The following is a 16,137-nucleotide window of genomic DNA, read 5'->3' as shown; positions in this document are numbered from 1 at the left end:
CTTTCAGTTAATGGCACTCCTTACCTCTTTGTAAATTTGAAGCAGTCAGTAGAGAACTTCCACAGGCTTCTAACACCATATCGCCTCACCTTTCAGCATCAGAGCTACATCAGAGCTCCCTTCATGCCTATTATCAAGGATGAACTTTACATGAATCTTTATCATTCCAGTCACTCTGTGATACTAAATCCCACCACATTTAAATATCCCACCCATGGATATTGCCTCCTGCAATGTTCTCCTCTTTCTCTCTTCTACATCAAAATTTCCTTTTTTACTGGATAATTCTCATTATCATTCAAACATTGCTTAATTTCTTCCATTAAAAAAAAGAGAAAGAAACCCTTCTCTTGATCACACATACCTTAATGAGATATCACTTTATTTTGCAATAATACTCCTCAAAAGAGTTCTCTATATTTGCTGTCTCCAATTCCTTTTTACCCATACTGCCTTAAATCCATTCTCCTCTGGCTTTCAGTCCCAGTACTCCAACCAAATTACTTTTATTATGAAAGCCAATGTTCTCCACACTGTTGAATCCAAAGGTCAGTTTCCGGACCTAATTTTATTTGAGCTACCAGCAACATTTGGTGTAGGTGATCATCTCCTATTCTGTAATTCATTTCTTCACTTGGTTTCCAAGGTGCCACACTTACTTTATTTTCTTCACACATTATTTGCCACTCTTTCTTATACCTCTTTACTGGGCATAATTTCACTACAATCACCTTGCATACCCAGTTTCCCTTACCATTATCTACCTTTTTTCCATCCATTTGAAAATCATCTTGTGACATACTGTACTTATATGTATTGTTGATTCTTTATTGTCCCTTATTAAACTAGTAAACTATAAGCCTTTTCTATCTTTGTCCTCATTCTGTACCCATTTTTCTACAGATTTTTCATGTCACATAGTAGTCAAGTGTACACTCCAGAATTAAAGTGCTAGCTGAAATCCCAGCTCTCTCTTTACTAACTGTGTACCCTTGGACAAGCTATTCAGTATCTCTACGCCTCAGTTTCTATATCTGGAAATTAAAGATAATAATTGTACGTCTCATGGGATTTTTGTGAGGATTAAATAAGAACAATTATAACAGTGTCTGGCACATAGTAAGTGCTAACATTATGTGTCTCTCACATTTCTGCTAGAGTATCAAATTCTTGCTTCTTTCTAACTTCTTCTCATAATATTTCTTTTTTTTCCCTGAGACCACTTGATCAAAGAAAACATGTAAAAACTGAGTCTTCAGATTTTTAATGGTAGAATTCAATTTCTGCTTGATCATTTAAAGAAATGTCACTTATGCTTTTGTCATGCTATCGGTCACTGTCTCTATCTCTCACTCTCACTCTTGCTCTCACTGTGTCTCAAACGTATGCACTCTGTGTTTATCAAGGGTGGTTTTTCTTTGTTGTCCATATATTTTTCATCAAATAATTATTTTTTCAGGAACTTTCAGTAAAATTTTCAGGCAGAAAATTTTAGGTGGAGCCCTCCCCTTTTTGAATTTTACAATGGACACAAGTCTCTCAATGCTAAGAAATGCGCACACCTTGCCATTCCTGTGGAATATCCCCAGGCATCCTAGAAAGTTGTGGCTAAAGGCATTGTTTAATTACATCACATCCAATATTATAAGATTACATTTGTTAGTATAAAGCCACACCTCTGCAATGGTTTGGGGATTTCTGCAATCCTCTCTTAAGCGTAAGATGATAGTTGTATGGACTGCCTTATCCAAAGTGCAATGGTATCAGTAACTGCAAAGTTGACAACTCCCTTATTAATGAACTAAGTATGTTCTCTATAAGGAACCAAAATGTCTGAAAATCTTCCTACAATTAGAACTAATATTTGGTATTATTTTTATTCTCAGTTCTGTGAGTATCATAAGAACAGCTTTGCAGTTTAAAATAATGGTATGCTGGAGCCAGCTCACGTGCTTTCAGATTTTTTATCTAGATTGTGATACCTAAAGTCTCAATATTTTCCTCATGAAGCAAATCTCTTCTCCACTTTATTGCGTGTGTTCTCTATCTGTCACAGTTCTTGATTGCAAACAGACACTGGTTCAAGCAGATTTAAGAGCAAAAGCAGTTTTAGTACTGAATCACTCAGAGTAATGCAGGAAAAACTGGAGAACCAGTCTTGGAAAACAGAAAAGAACAAAGAAGGGTTTAAATCACAGCTAAAGTCAAAACAAAACTTCAGAACCATTTGGATAAGGACATCATTTCCACTGCTACCGAACACTTGTATTTCTGACTTCACTGTAGACAGGGCCAGCACGGAATAATGGGAGCCCCACAGGTTCTATGGCAATTGCTACTTCTGGAAATTAGATATCACCTTTGCTGCTGATTCAGAGTTAATTCCCCACCCTCTATGCTGTTTTTTATCAAAATATTTCAGTTCAAAGCCTAGGAATCTGGGTTTGATTTGCTAAGCAAGAAAGGCTGAGAAAATAAATATCTGGTCTTTCTTGCTTCCATAGTTGAAGGGGAACTCTACTAGCACCAGATTTCATGAAGTGATTAATTTCCCAAATATATGAAGGAGTTCAGAATAGATTACCAAAAATAATAATGTTTGATTCAATTTCTACTTGATATTTTGCCAATAAAATCAAAGTTTAATAACTTAGAGCAAAAGATCATCTGCACCCTCACATTCATTGCAGAGTTATTCACAGTAGCCAAGGTATGGAAACAACCTGTGTTCATTAACTAATAAATAGATGAAGAAAATGTGACACATATATACAATGGAATCGTATTCAGTGTAAAAAGGAAGAAACATTTTTGACAACATGAATGAACTTTGAGGACATTATGCTAAGTGAAATAAGTCAGGTAGAGAAAGACAAATATTGTATGATCTCACAAGTGGAATCCAGGAGTCAATCTCATAAAAACAGAGAGTAGATTGGTGATTGCCATGGTGTGGAGGGGTGGGGGAAATGGGCAGATGTCGGTCACATGTTACTAACTTCCATTTATAAGATGAATAAATTCTGAGGATTTAATGTACAGCATGGTGACCATAGTTAACAAAACTGTATTGTATTCTTGAAAGTTAAAAGAGTGGATCTTAAATGTTCTCACCACACACAAACACAAAAATGGTAATTATGTGAGGTAATGGATGTATTAACTTATTAGTAATGTTACCGAATGTAAGTTCATGTACCTGATGCGCAGTGAGGCCAAACAAACTGAAATGTTGGAGTTTGGAGCAGAGAAAGGTTTATCGCAGGGCTATGCAGAGATGGGTGGCTTGTGCCCCCAAATCCCTGAACTCTCTGAAGGGTTTCAGCAAGGCATTTTTAAAGGCAAGGTGAGGGAGGGGCGTGGTTAGTTGTTGCAAACTTCTTGGTGTCAGAATCCCTTGTTCTTGTGGCTGTCCAGGTAGATCAGGTCAGGATATTCCTGTAAACCTCCAACAAGACAAATGTTGTTCTCTGTTCTGCAACTTTTTATCTCTATATGAATAGACTCTCAAAGGTCAGAGCCTTGAGAATAAGCTACCCTCTATATTTCAGGCTATAGGCAGGCAACATTCTTTTACAAAAGGTACAGAGCCAGCATGACTAAGCACAGACAACAGAGCACAAAGGCTAAAGTAAAAGGAACAGATCTAATATGGGGTCAGATTTGTTCTTCCCTATTACAATAATATTTTATCATGATTACCACAATAATCTTATGATAATCATATCACAATGTATTTCATAGATCAAATCGTCGCATTGTACACTTTAAAATTACACATTAATATATGTCAATTTTATCTCAGTAAAGCTGGGAAAAACCCTTAGAGCAGTATTTTTTAATCTGGCTATAAAATAATACATTTTCACTATTAAATATTCAAACACCTGCACCTAGAGAAAACTACTGCTAACATTTTGATGAACATGTTTTCGGATATTTCTCTATATGCTCATGTAATATGTAACCTTTATTACTAACCTAGCATCAGTTTCTAGTAAAACAGAGTCCTTTCTGAAAAATGAATCTATCCCTTCTCCATGCAGTCATGTGCTATAAGAGGGACTGATGCAACACTCAGCTTCAATTTGGGGTATGAATGATATAAAAGTGACCCAATCTACATTTCCAGGGAATAGTCCAGGAAGGACATATACAGTATAATTTTTTTTAAAGTCTGCTTAAAATTCTAGGGAAGTTTCTCTTTGGTTTTAAGATAGTGAGCCATTGTAAAACATTATAGATAGACACGAGAAAGATGAATATAGCACTGATTGCAATTGGCAGCCATTCTACAACCAAAATAGAAAAAGTTCTAGAATGACGTTGACAAAGAAGAAGGGAAAAGAAAATCACTGAAAAAATCTGAGCCCATGAAAATATTATTAAACTGCTAGATCAAACAAAAGCTGAAACTTTGGGACTCCTTTGAATATTATCAAATCCATTACCTTGTGGCATAATTTACTTTTAGTTAGATTCTCTACTGTTTGCAGCTCAAAGAGCTTTGGCAAATAGAGCAAAGTTAAATAAACAGAAAATCATACAATACATATATTTATAATATTTAAACCTTTTAAGTTACTCTTCCCACCTCTTAATAGATATATTAGTAGATTGATTTTAAAATTCATAGTTTCAGCTTTTATGAATTTTTAGTAATGCATAGTATAGATGTATGTTATTTTATTTCAGCATGTGCTTATTACTGACTGTCTAAAATATTTAGTGTTTTGTTTTGTTCTGTTACTATAGTAAATGCTGTAGTGGCAAAATCTTGGCATGCCCCTTTGTGCATAATCATTATTATTATATTAACTGTAGAATGATTGCTAAAAGTATGACATGTAGGTCAACCAATATACATATTTTAAATGTTCAAATCTATAGCAATACTGCCCTCCATAATTTTATAATGACTCATATTCGTGTGTTTGTAAAAATATTTATTTCTCCACATGCTCATTCAGACTTGGGATTAAAAATTTTGTTAAGCATTCCAATCTAAGAGTAAAATATTACATCTCTCTCTCTCTTTTTTTAGTTTTTAATTTCTTTCATTGCCTGTAGAAGCGAATGTGATGTTTTACATTTCTTTACGAACATTACTTCTTTTATAAAATGCTTCTTTATGCCTTTTACCCGTTTGCTCTTTGGGGTGTTCATCTTTTTTCTTGTTGATCTGTAAGTGCTCAGTATATATTAGTTATATTAACACTGTATTTCAGGACTTGAAAAGATTCTCTTTCATGTATAAATGTGTTAATTGCTGCTTTATATAAATATTAATTTTCATGTAGCCAAATCTATTAATCTTTCTTTTGCGGTTTATAGTTACTGTCACGCTTAGTTTATTACATTTTAGTGTATGATTTTCTTCCTCTAAAATGTGATTCTCAACTGTTTTCAGTCCACTGGCATTTAAATGGGATTGAAAATTCTCTATCATCCCAATGCAAATCAAATGAACACTAAAAAAGTAAATGTTAATTACCAGAATTAAAAAGGATATATTGTTAATTTATCATAGGAAATATGCAATAAGTTTATGATGTGGAAAGATAAGACTATTCATATGTACCCTACATAAAATATGTTCAAAGTAAATAATTTGCAATTCACAGATCAGAGTAACATAATATCTTCACTTTTGTTTGAAGGTCTTAAATGCATATTCTGTTATGTTTCAGTATTACCTTAACATAATTCTTACTAGGTACATATATTTCTGTCTCTTAAAATAAAGAAGTATTTGCCACAAGTTTATATAATTAATATCAATCTTGGTAGGTATGAAGGTGTATTAATATAAAAGACTTGACTTGTGAGCTTTCAAATATCATTTGTAATTACATGATATTTTCTTGCAATAAAAGAAAACAATAAAAGAATAAATTATTCAAGATTATTTAGATTTATTTTAAATAATCCTTTGACCTTTTCTCAATTACCTGCTTATCTCCAGTGTATAGGGTATGCTTAATCATTATTTGTTAAATAAATGAAAGTGTGTCTTCTAGGTAACAGATTAAAATGGAAATAATAGACATTAATCTAATAAATTTACCTAAGCAACAAAAACTATTTTTAAACACTAATTATGTGGGATCGTTGGGGCAATAGCCCCAGTGTGAATGAAATATCTTAAAACTGAGCTGGTTGTTGTCCTAATTTCAAGATCTCCTATATCATAGGCTCTCTAAGGCTGCTCTATTCATGTATACATACACACTACAATATTATACACACTTCTTTTTTACCTTTGGTTTGCTTATTTTTAGAAGTTACAGTGCTGATACCTGTTCTACTTGTTGCTTTTAATCTCTCATACGCTATTCTCTACTTACCCTATTATTATTATCTCTTTCTGATGTTAACATCACTTCCAAATTTCATTTTCTACTAACTCCAACTTCTCCTTCAATTAGGGCAACTATCTGTGTATTCTACATACTTGCTATCTTTTATATGCTGAATATTGTTTTATTTTCATGAGGTCAAAATGTAAAGATGGGACTTGTAGTTCAGCTATGACATGTAAACAGCTTAGAAGTCCTGTGGGCACAAGGTAAAAGCTGAACATACTGAAAATCAAAGTTTTCCTTAGACATCAGAAAATTGAGATTGCACGGCAAATCGCCATCTCAAAATCTGGAGAGACAGGTTACTACAGAGAAACACAGCTAACCTGGAACAGAAGCTGCCAGAGCCATAAACTGGTAGGACACTTACATGATAATTTTGATGAATTGCTGGAGGACAAATTTGGACTCTTTTGAGAGTGAGAAACTCCTGGAGGAGTACAGTCTTAGAGGGGGCTCTCACACTTTTTTGGGGTTTTAGCTCTAGGAACCCACAAGTTCCTCACACTGAGCAGCTAAGAAAACTTACCTCCTGTCTTCGGCAAGAGGTAAAATAACCATCGTGAAATAGGCCAAGTGTACACTCCATATAAGGCCTGCTCTCCAGTGAAAAAACTTGACCAGCGCCTTAGCCCACATAGGCAGGGGTATAATTACTTAACACAAACACTCACTAGCCTTTCAACCTCACATAAGTGGGAGTGAAAAAAAAAAGATAAGAACCACTTGTGAAGGTCACTGTCAACCTACACAGGCCCACTAAAAGACTGAGATTTAATCAAAAAATGATAGAAAAATTACCTTCTCAATTCCTTAGTACCACTTGAACAGGGCTTCAGTATAATAACAGGAAATTATAGCTGGAAATGATGCAAGGCATACAGAATCTTTAGAAAAACATTTTTAGGGAAACACAAAGTCAACAAAGAAGATAAAAAACTTGACACCTACTGTTATAATAAACATTAAACACAGCTCAACTCCTAGCCAGCTTCATATAAATCTCACACTAAAGGTCTATTTGCTTCAGTTCCTATTACTTGATGTGTCATGTCCAGCTTTCAACAAAAAATTACAAGTCATGATAAAAGTCAGGAAATGGCACAGAATGAAGACACAGAGCAAGTGTCAGAACTGGATTCAGATATGACACAAAGTTTGGGATTATCAGACAGAGAGTTTAAGATAATTATGTTACTATATTAAAAACTCTAATGTCAAAGGTAATCAATTTGCAAGTACACATGTATAATATAAAAAGAGAAATGGAGACTCTAAGAATCAAAATGAATGATAAAAAATCAAAAACAATATAACAATGTGAGTTATATGAGTTTAATTAATAAGAGATATGTAAGCCTAGCTCATGTACTCCAATTAACTTATTAAGTGAGATTTTTTTGGTATAAAAATGCTTTTATATTCTTTAAGACATTAGTTAAAGCTTTTATATCAAAGTCAGGAGGTTCTACCATCATGTTAACATATTGGTACTCATGCCTGCAATTTTAGCCACCTAGGATGTAACAGCTTTGCTTGACAAACTACACACTCTCCCATAGTTACAAAAGTATATTAAATATGTATCCTGTGTGTGTGTCTATGTATAAAGTAGAGCATGCAACAATGATAATATTAGGTTTTTAGGCTTTGGGACATACAAATGAGGGAAAAAATAAGACATAAAGCTTTCAGAAACTACAAACTACAATTTAAAAACTGCTCTTCTAATAAATAATGTATGAAAATCAAGAATACATGTGGAATATGTGTTTCAGATTTATGCAGATCTCATACTCTGCATAAAGTTATATAAAATAATTTTATTTTTAATAATAAAAAGATTACTTTTTTTGAGAGTAGATACTCTTTACTAGTTTATTGAATTTAAAAAATTGAAGATTCCTCATTTGTGTGTGTGTGTGTGTTAATTTCTGCTTTATAACAAAGTGAATCATCTATACATATACATATATCCCCATATCTCCTCCCTCTTGTGTCTCCCTCCCAACCTCCTTATCCCACCCCTCTAAGTGGTCATAAATCACTGAGCTGATCTCCCTGTGCTACGTGGCTGCTTCCCACTAGCTATTTATTTTACATTTGGTAGGGTATATATGTCCATGCCACTCTCTCACTTCATCCCAGCTTACCCTTCCCCTTCCCCGTGTCCTCAAGTCCATTCTTTACATCCGCATCTTTATTCCTGTCCTGCCCCTAGGTTCTTCAGAACCATTTTTTTTTCTTTTTTTTAGATTCCATATATATGTCTTAACATACAGTATTTGTTTTTCTCTTTCTGACTTACTTCACTCTGTAGGACAGACTCTAGGTCCATCCACCTCACTACACATAACTCAATTTTGTTTCTTTTTATGGCTGAGTAATATTCCAATGTATATATGTGCCACATCTTCTTAATCTATTCATCTGTCGATGGACACTTAGGTTGCTTCCATGTCCTGGCTATTGTAAATAGAGCTGCAATGAACATTGTGGTACATGACTCTTTTTGAATTATGGTTTTCTCAGGGTATATGCCCAGTAGTGGGATTGCTGGGTCGTATGGTAGTTCTATTTTTAGTTTTTTAAGGAACCTCCATACTGTTCTCCATAGTGGCTGTGTCAATTTACATTCCCACCAACAGTGCAAGAGGTTTCCCTTCCCTTTTCTCCACACCCTCTCTGGCATTTATTGTTTGTAGATTTTTTGATGATGGCCATTCTGACTGCTGTGAGGTGATACCTGATTGTAGTTTTGATTTGCGTTTCTCTAATGATTAGTGATGTAGAGCATTCTTTCATGTGTTTGTTGGCAAACAAAGTTTTCTGTGATTAAAAATCTTCCAACAAACAAAAGCCCAGGACCAGATGGCTTCACAGGTGAATTCTATCAAACATCTAGAGAAACGCTAACACCTAACATTCTCAAACTCTTCCAAAATATAGCAGAGGGAGGAACACTCCCAAACTCATTCTACAAGGCTACCACCACCCTGACACCAAAACCAGACAAAGATGTCACAAAGAAAGAAAGCTACAGGCCAATATCACTGATGAACATAGATGCAAAAATCCTTAACAAAATACTAGCAAACAGAATCCAACAGCACATTAAAAGGATCATACACCATGATCAAGTGGGCTTTATCCCAGGAATGCAAGGATTCTTCAATATATGCAAATCAATCATGTGATACACCATATTAACAAATTGAAGGAGAAAAACCATATATCATCTCAATAGATGCAGAAAAAGCTTTCAACAAAATTCAACACCCATTTATGATAAAAACCCTCCAGAAAGTAGGCATAGAGGGAACTTACCTCAACATAATAAAGGCCATATATGACAAACCCACAGCCAACATCATTCTCAATGGTGAAAATCTGATACCATTTCCTCTAAGATCAGGAACAAGACAAGGTTTTCCACTCTCATCACTATTATTCAACATAGTTTTGGAAGTTTTAGATACAGCAATCAGAGAAGAAAAAGAAATAAAAGGAATCCAAATCGGAAAAGAAGAAGTAAAACTGTCACTGTTTGCAGATGACATGATACTATACATAGAGAATCCTAAAGATGCTACCAGAAAACTACTAGAGCTAATCAATGAATTTCGTAAAGTAGCAGGATACAAAATTAATGCACAGAAATCTCTTACATTCCTATACACTAATGATGAAAAATCTGAGAGAGAAATTAAGGAAACACGCCTATTTACCATTGCAACAAAAAGAATAAAATACCTAGGAATAAACTTACCTAAGGAGACAAAAGACCTGTATGCAGAAAACTATAAGGCACTGATAAAAGAAATTAAAGATGATACAAACAGATGGAGACATATACCGTGTTCTTGGATTGGAAGAATCAATATATGAAAATGACTATACTACCCAAAGCAATCTACAGATTCAGTGCAATCCCTATCAAACTACCAATGGCATTTTTCACAGAACTAGAACAAAAAATTTCACAATTTGTATGGAAACACAGAAGACCCCGAATAGCCAAAGCAATCTTGAGAAAGAAAAATGGAGCTGGAGGAATCAGGCTCCCGGACTTCAGACTCTACTACAAAGTTACAGTAATCAAGACAGTATGGTACTCGCACAAAAACAGAAATATAGTTCAAAGGAACAGGATAGAAAGGCCAGAGAAAAATCCACACATATATGGTCACCTTATTTTTGATAAAGGAGGCAAGAATATACAATGGAGCAAAGACAGCCTCTTCAATAAGTGGTGCTGGGAAAACTGGACAGCTGCATGTAAAAGAATGAAATTATAACACTCCCTAACACCATACACAAAAATAAACTCAAAATGGATTAAAGACCTAAATGTAAGGCCAGATACTATAAAACTCTTAGAGGTTAACATAGGCAGAGCACTCTATGACATAAGTCACAGAAAGATCCTTTTTGACCCACCTCCTAGAGAAATGGAAATAAAAACAAAAATATACAAATGGGACCTAATGAAACTTAAAAGCTTTTGCACAGCAAAGGAAACTATAAACAATACGAAAGACAACCCTCAGAATGGGAGAAAATATTTGCAAATGAAGCAACTGACAAAGGATTACTCTCCAAAATTTACAAGCAGCTCATTCAGCTCAATATCAAATAACAAACAACCCAATCCAAAAATGGGCAGAAGACCTAAATAGACATTTCTCCAAAGAAGAAGATCCCTCATTTTTAAGACCTTTTTACAGAAAGTAGCATTTCTAACTGACAGATCTGGAAATTAGCCTGACTTGGACAAACTATGGATTCAACATGCAGATGAGATTTCCTCCTACTGTTAACTTGCCCTGGATTTGATACCCACCCTCAAAAGAATCTTATAAAAAACTGCTTCAAAGCCCCTTTGAAATTGCAGTAGTGCAGCAAAACCACAAGTAAACAGCGGCCTGTTAACCTGTTATTTCAAATACAGACTGAAAAGCCAACAGGCATTTTTTTGTGCAATTTTTTAAAAACATCGTTAAGTTGATATATCAAATCTGCACAGCACTGTCCCTTCACAGAAGGCAAGAAAGTGCCGGCACATCATGTGGGAGGCCGTCCTTGGTGCTGTAGGCTGTGAAAGTGGGCCTCCTTCAGGGTCTGGTTGATGTGGAAGTAAGGGCCTTGGCACAGTGTGGATCGCCCCGGCGCGGGCTGGGGGAGCGCGTGGGGGCTGGACCGGGCGGTGGGGTGGTTTAAGCTGCTCTCCAGCCCGCTGGCCTGGCCCGGGCTCTTGATGCTGCTGCTGCTGTTCCCGCCACTGTCACTGCTTGAGGACCGTGTCCCAGGAATCGTGAAAGACAGGGTTTCTACTCTCCTTGTGGTCTGTGGGGGGAGATGGTGGTCTTCTTCACTGCCGTTCCTTCTCCTTTTCCTGGGGCGGAGGCGCTCGCTCACGGCAGCCAATGGAGGCCAGCGACGCGGCGCCGCTCCGCGAGGAGAGGGAACAGAGAGTTTTGCGTTTCGGCGGCCGCCACGCACTCCCCCTCGGGCCTTGGCTCTCGCCGCGGCTCTGGTGGAAGCTGCCAGCCAAAAGATTACTCTTTTGCTTTGAATTATGTATGCTGCCTTTTTGCCTTCTGAATATACCCCACTTTGAACTAATATATAGTTGTAAATAAATACAAGTTCTATGGTAGAAAATTCTTAGACATTTCAGAAGATAATACAACCCCAAATATTTTTAATCCATTAATTTAATTCATTCCTCAATTTACTCCTTTACTAATAGTTTATTCCTTTATTTAACAAAAAGGTATATTTGAGGCATGACTGTGTAACTGGCCCCTGCACACGAACTGAATAAAATATAATCCTTGTGCTTGTACTTAGAGACTCAGGAGAATCTTTGTATAACTCAAGTTTCTTATTTATAGAAATCAATTACAGTTAACCTAGTAGCAATGAATTTAAAACATAGCTCAAATATTTGTATAGTTCAAATAATGCTTGGGAAATTAGCAGGAACAGATAGTCTGATCCACAACAGATCCACAACAGATCATACTAAAATAAGTGTCGGGTTGGAATGCCATCATTACTGCTGCTGATGACAGAGGACCACTGTTGACATTACTCCCAGAGAACCTGGATGCTGTCATCACTATTTCTGGTCCTGCTGGCACAGCTGCTACTGGGCACTGGGTGCTCCTGATGAGGAAATGAACGTTAAAGAGTCTTGCATCAGCCTTTACAAACTGAATTCAGGAAGATAGCGTTATGTGTGACTCAATACTTTGTCTCCTTCACTCACTTCACATCTAATCTTCTGGAAAATCTGTTCTCTTTAATTTTAAAATAAATGCATTATATGGCCACATTTCACTATGCCCACTGTACCCCAATCCAAGCATGCCGTGGTCTCTTGTCTAGATTACAGTAAATTTCTTCCTGCTTTCACTCTACTCTCTGTCCTCAAGGGTGCGACTAGGGTGATCCTTTTAAATCATAAATCAAACCGTTTCACTCTTCTGCTCAAACCTTTCCAATGTCTTGCTATTTCACTCAGAGGAAACCACAAATCAGCAAAACTCATTGAATGGCTAGGTACAAGCACCTGCGTAATCTGACTTCCTGTTAATTCCTCACCCTGCTTCAGTCCTACTGGCCTCCGCTATTCCTTCATAAAGGCAGATACGCTCCACTTTAGTGGAGCATTCACTTGCTAGTCCCTCTGCAGAAAGGCTCTTCCTCAGATACCCACATGACTAACTCCCTCTTCTTCCTCAAGTCTCTACTGACTACCCCATTTCCAAATGCAATCTGCCCTCTCCCCCTGGCATTCCCAATCCACTCAACCCAACTCTATTTTATCCCAAGGAAAACATCAACTTGCAATTTACTCTTTTATATGTATTTTTCTACTATTTGTCTCCCCTCCTTACTTTACACCAGAAAAATAACCTATACTAGGGTACGGGTTGAGGAAAAGGGAGGAATGAATAAGCAGATCACCGATGATTTTTAGGGCAGTGAAACTGTTCTGTATGATAAAATAATGGTGAATACATGTAAGTATATATTTGTCAAAACCAACAGAAAGTGTAGCACCAAGAACGAACCCTAATGTAAACTATGGACTTTGGGTAAAACTGATGTGTCAGTGTAGGTCCATCAAGTGTAACGAATGTTCTACCCTGGTGTGGGGTTGCTAGTGGCAGATTGTGTGTGGGGGCAATGTGTATATGGTAGTTCTCTGTATTTCCTGTTTAATTTTCCTGTGAACCTGAAGCTGCTTTGAAAATAGAGTCTATTAGAAAAACCCTCTAAAAAGAAAATAATTAACACAAATATAACTGAAAATAGATTAGTATCCAGAATATATCAAGAATTTCTAAATGTAAATTTAAAAAGATAAACCACCAAATCAAAAAATTAGGACATCAAAAAAATTCCAAGGAAATATGAATGGATACAAAAATATTCTATATCTCAAAAGGAGAATGTGAATCAAAATCATGTTTTCTAAAATGAATTTTCATGTAATTCACACATTGAAAATAACATTCATAGTAATTATAATAATTAAAGTATATGGAACAATGGGACCTAGTTTATACTTCTGGTGATGTTTAAAATGATACAGCTGTTTGACATAACAATGTGAGTATCTGAAGTGTTACCTGACAGTCTGTCTTTAAAATTCCTTGAAGTATCTTTGCATATTTCTCTCCTTAGGCATAGTTACCATGAAGAATGTTTCCTGGCCCCACTGAGAAGAGGCTAAGAGGAAAAACCCAAGTCCATACATCAGAAATTATTAGAGTCTCACAGGGGTATATAATCTTCCTTTCATTCAATGAGTTCTGAGTCTCTAAATTCACACATTTCTAGGAAATGTGTTAGGCACTATGACTCAAAATCTGTTTATAAGATTTTATTTTACATACATAAACACACCATATATATATGTATATGTGTGTGTATATATGTACATATACATATGTGTGTGTAAATATACATGCAAATATATTTTTCAGTTATACAATCAAAAGTAAAATGTAGTTAAAATAAAGATGACCTTTGAGAAACTGCCCTGTATTTCAGTCCTCAGGGTCATGAACAATTAGCATAAACCTACAAAAATTCCTTAAGGCATACCATCTTGATGACTATGCTAGATCTGAAATCTATCCTGACAACCATACCCATTTTGTCTCTGGAGCTCTGTGCCACTATTTGATCTCTGCTTCCTTGGGGTCATCTCACTCCCTTAATTGCAGTTGAATTGAATCCATTTCAACCACAGAAAATTCTACCAGCATCTATATTCTATACAAAATTGCCACAAAAATCACTTGTCAAAGATGACGACACTCCTCCTCAAAGTATATCCCTTGCCCTTGGTGGAGAAAGTGTCCTTTGGGCCCTTCCAGGGGATTTTTAGGGAGTGGATGGTCCATGTTAAACTCACTCCAGCATTTTTCTTTCTGTCAAAATTGTTTCAAGTTCCTTCTCAACATAGTACTTGGATTTGCTGGCATTTTCATTCAATTTATCATTGTCTATCAGTGCCACCTGGTCAATTGTGTGGACCACTCACAGCTGTTACGCTACCATAGTGAATCTAGAAACTCTAGCAGATAGATTGATATTAATTCAGCCACTCTGTAATTATGTACTCAGAATACCTCCTATCTACAGTCGGCAGATTTTCTATAATATAAATACTAATGTAAATTGTGAAAATGAAACACTGAAAATCTTTTGGTATAATGCCTCTTTTCAAAGTTGTCTTTAATTGACAATCCCCAGAGGATTTTCAGCTGCTACCTAATTCAGTGTTTCTCAACATTGGCTGTTTCAAAATCAGCTGGGGAGATTTAAAGATTCCTAATATCCAAGTCATTCCCCAAACTAATTGCATTGGTATTCCTGGGGAGGAACTCTGGCATCAGGATTTTTTAAAGCTCCCGGGCAATTCCAATGCATAGACAAGGTTGAGAAATACTCCTTTCTTTACTGAGCCAAACTTGAGTCCCTTTGCCCACATGCAGTAAAGCCAATCTACTGACACCAGGTTGTGGTGATGGAAAGTGCAGCGTTTATTGCAGGGTGCCAAGCAAGGAATCTGAGTAGCTAGTGCTTAAAAGGCCTCAACTCCTTGAAGGCTTTCAGGGAAAGGGTTTTAAAGATCGGGTGAGGGAGGTGGGTGATGGGGTGCATGATCAGCTCGTGAACATTCTTCTGATTGGTTGGTGGTGAGGTAATTGGGAGTCAGCATCATTAACCTTCTGGTTCCAACCTGTGTGGGGTCTACATGCTTGTGGGCAGCATACAGTTAACTTCTTCCACCTGGGGGTGGTTTCAGTCTCTGCAAAACGCTCAAAGGATGTGGGTCAGAATATTATCTCTAGCCCTTGAGGAAGGACTAAAAATCCTTGACTTTGTTTAATGGCTAAACCATTATTATTTTGTCTTGCTCGACTGTTTTCCTTTCTTTCTGCATTTTCTCACTTTGATTAAATTCACTCTTTGGAACTCAGGGAAAGCCTAGGGAGCTAAAGTTTTTCTACAGACAAGAGGCAGGCAGAGGACATGGGCAGGGAGGGGTCTGTTCTGGGAAGGCCCAATAGGGTCCTGCTCAGTTATGCTTTTAAAGACAGCGATAGAAGAGGAATATGGTAGGCTGAATGTTGGCCCTCCAAAAGGACAACTGTGACCAGCGGTCTCATTTCTGTGCTTCCAAAGGAGTTGAGGTAAGTAATTTTATTTTATTTTTTTAAAGAAGATCTTTTTTTTTTTTTTTAATTTA

The 16,137-nt window shown here is 36.4% G+C and overlaps 1 pseudogene across 1 annotated transcript; it reads right to left on the bottom strand.

Moving 5' to 3' along the window:
* Window positions 1-863: 863 nt before the first annotated feature.
* LOC309659605 (protein VCF1 pseudogene) lies at window positions 864-14,534 on the bottom strand (annotated as a pseudogene). The gene is made up of 2 exons: window positions 14,531-14,534; window positions 864-12,028 (listed from the first exon to the last, which is right to left on the bottom strand). The product of its transcript is annotated as a protein VCF1 pseudogene (transcript).
* Between the last annotated feature and the right edge of the window lie 1,603 nt (window positions 14,535-16,137).

Source organism: Balaenoptera physalus (assembly GCF_965194825.1).
Source record: "Balaenoptera physalus genome assembly, chromosome: 4".
Classification (NCBI taxonomy): Eukaryota; Metazoa; Chordata; class Mammalia; order Artiodactyla; family Balaenopteridae; genus Balaenoptera; species Balaenoptera physalus.
The sequence above is the reverse complement of the archived record's forward strand: the minus strand, read 5'-3'. Positions and strand labels throughout refer to the sequence as shown.